At 34.8% G+C, this 6,234-nt stretch overlaps 1 long non-coding RNA gene across 1 annotated transcript; it reads left to right on the forward strand.

Moving 5' to 3' along the window:
• Positions 1-923: 923 nt before the first annotated feature.
• On the forward strand, positions 924-1,798 carry LOC128283449 (uncharacterized). The gene is made up of 2 exons (XR_008273797.1): positions 924-978; positions 1,591-1,798. It is a non-coding gene; the product is annotated as an uncharacterized LOC128283449 (long non-coding RNA).
• Positions 1,799-6,234: the final 4,436 nt, after the last annotated feature.

The following is a 6,234-nucleotide window of genomic DNA, read 5'->3' on the forward strand; positions in this document are numbered from 1 at the left end:
GAAACCACAAATTCAGGGTAAAAAAAAAATAAAATAAAAAATATTTTATTATTATTTTGAGGTTCATGGTATGATTACATGATTGTGTGAAAATTTCGTGATAAAATTCTATGCATAAAGTGGTTAAATTGAGGTTAGGGACTAAATCGAATAATTTGCAAAACTTGCATTCTAGAAGTTTTTAGTATGAAATTATTTTGGAATATTAATTAGGAGATCTTAAATGGTAATTTGACCAATTTTAAGTTCATGGACAAAATTAGGACATGGAAGGAATTTTGAAAGTTTAGTAAGGAGGGCATTTTGGTCATTTGGTTATTAACATTAATAAAAGGTAAAAAGATGATAAAATTGTATCATCTTCTTCAAGTTACCAGCAGAACCTTACCTCTCTCCATAGCTGGGGTTTCTTCAACTTTCAAGCTTCATAGTAAGTGATTCCAAGCCCGTTTTAATGATCTTTACGTTTTGAAGTCCCAGAGCTCGATAAAGCTTATGCTAGCAATAATTTAAGTTAGGAATCAAATTTGGAAAAATACCCATAGGTGAAATTTGTGTATTTTGATGTTTTATGATGGAATATGAGGTTTTAAATTATGTTAGACAACTTGTGCTACTTGGTTTTAAGTGAAAAGCAGTAAAAGACTTAATCGGTAAAAATACCTAATAGTCATAAGTACATGTTAGTGTGTGAATTTGATGTTGCCATAGAAGGAAAAATGATCAGCATGTCATAAAACATAAGAAAATAGGATGAAGTTTAATTTACGAGCCTTGGGGCAAAAGTGCAAATATGTGAAAGTTTAGGGGCAAAATGTAATTTTTCCAAAGTTTGAGTAAAGGGTTGTTTTGATAAATGTTGATATTAAATAAGCTAAATTTGCTATTATAGATCAAGAAGAGCGAAATTCGAGAGTAGATCGGGAAAAGAAAAAGTAAAGGACTAAATTGTAAAGTTTAGTCACATTTTGTATCGAGGTAAGTTTACAAAAATAAATGCAATATTCTTTTATTTTACATTATTATTGTCAATTTCAGCATTTATATATTATGTTATGAAAATATTTAAAGTCGAATTTAAGGTGAAGTGACAGAGGAAAAGTGTTAGAAAGCCGGTTGAACCCTAGGAATGTTAGGATATTAGGGTTGACAGATGTAATGAAATGAGCCATGTAAGTCCATATTAGAAATATGGCTTTGGAGACAGGATTGAGCCATGTAAGTCCATATTATATATGGCATTGGAGAGGAATAATTCATGTAAGTCCATGTCAAAGACATGGCATTGGCGAGATATTGATAGACAGAACGACCTAGTATCCTTAGTATTCCGAGTGGTTCAACGGGTCGGATACGAGTTAAATTACAGTGAATTAACAGCAAAGGAAAAGTAGATTATACTTATGAAAAGGAAAGGTCGTAAGAAAGAAGGTAAGGGAATAAAGAAGAAGATAGAAATTGAGAAGTAAAGAAATTTATGATGTTAGATGATATTATGCATAATTATCCATTATGTTGAATGTTGTGATTTATTTGCTTGTAAGCTTACTAAGCCTAGTGCTTAATCTCTTTATTTTCTTCTTCTTATAGTACTTATCTAGTCACTCGGGGATCAAAGGAAATGTCGGAGGCCGATCACACTATCAAAGAAATAACTCGGTATAATTAGACGTTTTGTTTTGTGTATGGCATGTATAGAAACTTAGCCACTTTTGGTATAATATGAACAATGAATGATGTGTAAATACTTGCTAGTGATTAGCTAATAAAAATGGCCGATGATATGCATGTTTATTAATATGTATGATTGAATGGTGATTATCACATGAAAATTATGAAAAATGTGAAAGTAACCTAAAAACAGATTCAAGTAACAGCAATGACGTAACTTTGAAAAATCACTAAAAATTGTATAAACATATTTTGAAGATGAATAATATATGAAATTAAAGCATATTATGTCTATTTTCTTATGGAATAAGAAAAATATGTAAAGGTATTATATTTCATGATATATCTGAGTTTTAGTGAAACAAGGTCAGAGCGATTTCTAGAACCCCTATTTCAACTTTGGAAATTCACCATAAATTGTACAAAACTAATTAGAAGGTATACTTTATATGGTTATAATCCTTGTTGAGTCTAGTTTTAATAGAAACAAACGGCTTAGTGATATGAATTTTTTACAGGAAGAAACATGGTTCGTAGTAACAAGAGGTTAGTGCAGTCGAGTTTTGAAACAGGGGAAACTTTAACTAATAAACTGTACTAATTGGCTAAGTCAAAAATTCTAGAAAAAAATTAGTAGATATATATATGAGTCTAGTTTCATGAAAAATTTACGGATCTTAATTTCGAGTTTTTAAACTTGAGAAATGAATTTTTAAGTAACCATGACGCAGAAAAACAGTTTATTCTGAAAATTAAAATAAGTGATTTAGAGTTGTTTAAAAGGTAAGATAAGTTTAGTAACACCTCAAGCTTGACTCCGGTGATGGTTTCGGGCGTGGGTGCGTTACATTTATTGGTATCAGAGCAGGTTTAGTCAGTTCTCGGAACAGTTAGTGTGAGAAAAAGTCTAGCTATACATGCCATACTTGTATTTTGATAGTGTGACAACTCCTGACGATTTTTAAATATTTTGTTTTATTGTAATGGATCCCGAGTGAGCTGGTGATGATGATGTAGAAAGTAATGCGCCTGCTCCGTAGAAGGGTAGCGCCATCGAGAATAGGCCAAGAATGATTAATCGGGAGGAGTGACTCGAGAAGCTCTCTTCCAAGCTTTGAATGATTTGTTTGCCGAGTTCGTTCGCATTTAATCCGCAGCTAGACCTCCACCCCTCATGATTCTCGGGCTATCCATGTAGCTCAAGCTCCCCCAATCACAGGTACAGTGATAAGAGAAAAGCCACCAGTTGATAGAATCAGGAAACAAGGGGCAGAAGAGTTCCGAGCAACAAAAGATGATGATGCAGAAAGAGCAGAATTTTGGTTAGAAAATACTATCAGAGTCTTTGATGAGTTATCTTGTACACCCGAGGAATGTATGGAATGTGTAGTATCACTTCTTAGAGACTCAGCCTACTACTGGTGGAAGACACTTGTATCAGTTGTACCAAAGGAGAGGGTCACTTGGGATTTCTTTCAGAGGAATTTCGTAAAAAGTACATCAGTCAGAGGTTTATTGACCAGAAGAGAAAGGAATTCCTGGAATTGAAACAAGGTAATATGATGGATCGATGAGATTGTGCTTAAATTATCGGCAACTTAACAAGGTAACAGTAAAGAACAAGTATCCATTGCCTAGAATTGATGATCTGTTTGATCAATTGAAGGAGCTCTTGTGTTTTCAAGATAGATTTGAGATCCGGATATTATCAATTGTGAGTTAAAGAGTCGATGTCTTGAAGACGCTTTCGGACTAGGTATGGTCATTATGAGTTCCTTGTGATGCCATTTGACTTGACTAATGCTCCTGCCATTTTCATGGACTTAATGAACCGAATTTTCAGACCGTACTTGGATAAGTTTGTAGTTTTGTTTATTGATGATATCTTGATTTATTCTCATGATGAGACCGAGCATGCGAGCATTTGAGAACGCTTTCTGATTCGAAAGATAATCAGTTGTATGTCAAGTTCAGCAAAAGTGAGTACTGGTTACGAGAAGTTGGTTTTCTTGGACATATTGTTTCAGGTGAAGGTATTAAGGTTGATCCGAGCAAGATTTCAGCCATTGTTGATTGGAAGCCTCCTAGAAATGTATCAAAAGTTAGAAGTTTTCTTGGTCTTGCCGGATATTATAGGCGATTTGTAGAGGGATTTTCCATGATAGCTACCCACCTGACAAGATTGCTGCGAAAGGATGTCAAGTTTGAATGGATTGAGAAGTGTCAACGAGTTTTGACAAGGTAAAAGCATTGTTGACTAAAGCTCTGCTTTAGTGCAACTAGAACCGGGAAGGAGTTTGTGATTCTGATGATGCGTCCATGAATGGACTTGGTTGTGTACTTATGCAAGAAGGAAGGTAATTGCTTATGCCTCTAGACAACTAAAGCCACATGAGAAGAACTATCCGACACATGATTTAGAGCTAGCGCCATTGTTTTTATGTTGAAGATTTGGAGACATCATTTGTACGGTGAGAAGTGCCACATATTCACCGATCACAAAAGTTTGAAATATTTGATGACTCAAAAGATTTGAATTTGAGGCAAACAAGATGGTTAGAGTTGATTAAAGATTATGAGCTAGTGATCGATTATCACCTAGGTAAGGCAAACGTTGTTGCTGATGCTTTGAGTAGGAAATCTTTATTTGCATTAAGAGCTTTGAACACTAGTCTAGCCTTATCAGATGATGGTTTTATCTTAGCTGAGTTGAGAGCTAAACCGATGTTTCTTGAAGAAATTTGTGAAGCTCAAAAAAAATGATGATAAGTTGTTAACCAAAAGAGATCGATGCCGGTCGGATGTAGAGTCGATTTTCGGATCGATTCGACGGTTGTTTGATGTTCCAAGACAGGTATGCATACCAAGAATGATGAGCTTATTCAAAGATTTTACAGAAGCACATAGTAGTTCTTTGTCTATTCATCCGGTAGTATAAAGATGTATAATGATTTAAAAAAAAAATGTACTGGTGGGTAGGAATGAAAAGGGACATTTCAGAGTTTGTTTTTAGATGTTTGATCTGTCAGCAGGTAAAGGTCAAACATCAGGTACCTTCAAGTTTATTGCAGCCTGTGCTAGTCCCTGAGTGGAAATGGGATCGAGTTACTATGGATTTTGTGACAGGATTGCCGTTTACACCGAGAAAGAAAGATGCAATATAGGTTGTGATTGATAAGTTAACGAAGTCGGCTTATTTTATCCCAGTTTGTATGGATTATTCACTTGACAAGTTGGCCGAGTTGTATATGTCAGAGATAGTCAAACTACACAAGGTACCATTATCGATCATTTTAGACAGAGATCCAAGCTTTACTTCACGGTTTTGGAAGAAATTACAGAAGGCTTTGGGCACAAAGTTGAGTTTTAGTACTGACTTTCCACCCTCAAACCGACGGTCGATCGAGAGAGTTATTCAGTACTTGAAGATATGCTTAGATGTTGTGTCTTTGGAATTTCAAGGCGCTTGGGAAAAATATTTACCATTAGTAGAGTTTGCCTACAATAATAGTTATCAATCGAGTTTGAAGATGGCACCTTATGAAGCTTTGTATGGACGTAAATGCCGCACACCTTTGTATTGATGAGCTTAAAGAAAGCCGATTTACTGGGTTGATCTAGTTAAAGAAACGGAAGAAAAAGTGAAAGTTATCGAAATTGTTTAAAAGCGACTTCAGACGCATGTAAGTCGTATGCGATTTAAAAGAAAAGAGATCGAATATCAAGTTGGTGACAAAGTTTTTTGAAAGTATCCCGTGGAAGAAAGTTCTCGATTTGGCAAGAAAGGCAAACTAAGTCCACGTTTTATTGGACCGTTTGAAGTGATTGAGAGAGTCGGACCATTAGCATATCGGTTAGCTTTACCGATTGAGTTAGAGAAGATTCATAATGTATTTCATGTGTCTATGCTACGTCGTTATCGTTCAGATCCGTCACATGTGATTTCTCAAACAGAGGTTGAGATTCACCAGACATGACTTACGGTGAAGAACCCAGAAAGATTCTAGCTCGAGAGGTAAAGCAATTAAGGAACAAAAGTATTGTACTTGTGAAAGTACTATGGAATAGACATGGGGTAGACGAGGCTACATGGGAACCCGAAGAGGCTATCTGAAAAGTACCCATATCTCTTCACAGGTAAGATTTTCGGACGAAAATCCCTAAAGGGGGGAGAAATGTAACATTCAAATAGGGCCTAAACGAACAAAGGGTTGCGAAACCACAAATTAGGGTAAAAAAAATAAAATAAAAATATTTTATTATTATTTTGAGGTTCATGGTATGATTACATGATTGTGTGAAAATTTCGTGATAAAATTCTATGCATAAAGTGGTTAAATTGAGGTTAGGGACTAAATCGAATAATTTGCAAAACTTGCATTCTAGAAGTTTTAGTATGAAATTATTTTGGAATATTAATTAGGAGATCTTAAATGGTAATTTGACCAATTTTAAGTTCATGGACAAAATTAGGACATGGAAGGAATTTTGAAAGTTTAGTAAGGAGGGCATTTTGGTCATTTGGTTATTAACATTAATAAAAGGTAAAAAGATGATAAAATT

The sequence above is a fragment of the Gossypium arboreum genome, chromosome 2, assembly GCF_025698485.1.
Source record: "Gossypium arboreum isolate Shixiya-1 chromosome 2, ASM2569848v2, whole genome shotgun sequence".
Classification (NCBI taxonomy): domain Eukaryota; kingdom Viridiplantae; phylum Streptophyta; class Magnoliopsida; order Malvales; family Malvaceae; genus Gossypium; species Gossypium arboreum.